Below are 2,212 nucleotides of genomic sequence, written 5' to 3'. Positions count from 1 at the left end.
ACACACACACACACACACACACACACACACACACACACACTCTCTCTCTCTCTCTCTCTCTCTCTCACACACACACACTCTCTCGCTCTCTCTCTCACACACACACACACACACACACACACACACACCCACGCCTTAGAACACTCATCTGGAGAGACATACATGTAGCCAGACACACACACACACACACACACACAATCACACACACACACACACACACACACACACACACACACACACACACACACACACACACACACACACACACACACACACACTTGGAGTAATATGAAGGAGTGGGAAGTGAAAATAACGAGGGGAGAGCAGGGGAGATGAGAGAGAATAATGGAGGAGTGGGCGCGGGCAGGTAGCACGCTGTGGAGGACACCAATTTGTTTTTTCAAACTGGCTATGGAAAAAATGGTAAATAGGCTACTCGTGTATGCTGTAAGGAAAAGTCTCTTGTGTGCGTGTTTGTGTGCGTGTGTGTGTGCGCGCGCATGTGTGTGTGCGTGTGTGTGTTTATGTGTGGGTGTATGTGCGTGTGTATGTGTGTGTGTGCGTGTGTGTGTTTGTGTGTGTGTGTGTGTGTGTGTGTGTGAGAGGGCTGTTTGTATATTATGTGCATCGTGTTAATGCAGCTGTTTGTGTGTCACCGGTGCGAGTGCAGTCAGCGCGCGGCTTATCAAAGGCAAGACGTGCTAACCGCAGAGGGATAGTGCTTTACATCTCTTAACACGGCACAGGTGGCGCTGCTAACGGGGGAAAGAGAGGCATGAAGCCTGCTCGTGCTCTCAGGTGGATGGCTCATTAAAAGATGGCTGTACAGCAGGTGTTCGGTCACACGGCGTTGGAGGAGAGGGTGCTGGCAGTGGCACAAATCACAAGGTGCATCGGAACGTCGTTGCATGTGTAGGCACAGCGACGGGGGCATGCAAACACACACACACATACACACACACACGTGCGCACACACAAGCGATTATGCAAACATGCATGCAAAATGTGCACACACACACACACACACACGTGATATACAAGGAAAAGCACGTAATCACACACAAACACACTCTGGAGGGTAGCGAACATCTGCTCAGAGCAGGTCCCTTTAGATCTGACTCACCCAGACTGGCTCCCTCTCTGGCCCAGCACGGCCTGCATGGGTGGGCCTGCTGCTGCTGCTGCGGAGACACACAGACACACACACACACACACACACACACACACACACACACACACACACACACACACACACACACACACACACACACACACCACACACACACACACACACACACACACACACCACACACTGAGAGAGAGGGAGAGAGAGAGAGGCAATAAGGAAGTAAGCAAGCAAGAAAGAAAGAAAGCAAGAAAGAAAGCAAGAAAGAAAGAAAGAAAGAAAGAAAGAAAAGTCACAGTTGAGGGCCCATGCAGAGATAGCAGCCAGTCTGGCTTCACACTACAGATGTCAGTTGACGTTACAGCCAGCGCGCGCTCTCTCTCACCACATTATGATAATGCAATAAACTCAGTAGAAAGGCGACTCACAATAGTTGTAATTTGCCCTCTCCTGCTCGGCCCTCATGTAAACGCTGCGTCTAGCCACAGGGGGAGCAGAGTGCAGCCTGTGCCACACCATGCTGCGCCAAAGAGATCATAGTAAACGTGTTTGCAGGGGATGCTATTTTTACGCATGTAGGGGACGCCACATTTCATTCCTTCAGCACATTTCCCTTTTCTTTCTTTTTCTTGCCGGTCGATTCTGATGATTTTCTCGCCCTCCCCTCCCATCCCACTCCTGCCCGCCTGATTCAATTAATATTCAGCCAAAGTAAGTATGAAAGTACAGAAATCAATTCATCACGCTTCGGAATCAAGTCATGGCTGTTCTTTTGTGGCGGTGTAACGGTGGTTTACGTACGCCGGCTAGATCGTTGTGATCCCGTCTTGCATCGTAGTCTGCTTTTGTCTTCCTTCAGTCCCAGGGAGGATGCTGTCTTGTCTCGGCTATGTCAGGTCTCTGACACCCTGCGCGTGTGTGTGTGTGTGTGTGTGTGTGTGTGTGTGTGTGTGTGTGTGTGTGTGTGTGTGTGTGTGTGTGTAGACCACTCGTTATTCCCTGGGCTCGCGCTCACCGAGGCCTGTGTCTCTATGTGTTTACAGCTCTGGGGGCTTGTTGCCTCCTCACTACACCGAAGACTGATGA

The sequence above is a fragment of the Poromitra crassiceps genome (genome assembly GCF_964638095.1).
Source record: "Poromitra crassiceps genome assembly, chromosome: 2".
Lineage (NCBI taxonomy): Eukaryota > Metazoa > Chordata > Actinopteri > Beryciformes > Melamphaidae > Poromitra > Poromitra crassiceps.
The sequence above is the reverse complement of the archived record's forward strand: the minus strand, read 5'-3'. Positions refer to the sequence as shown.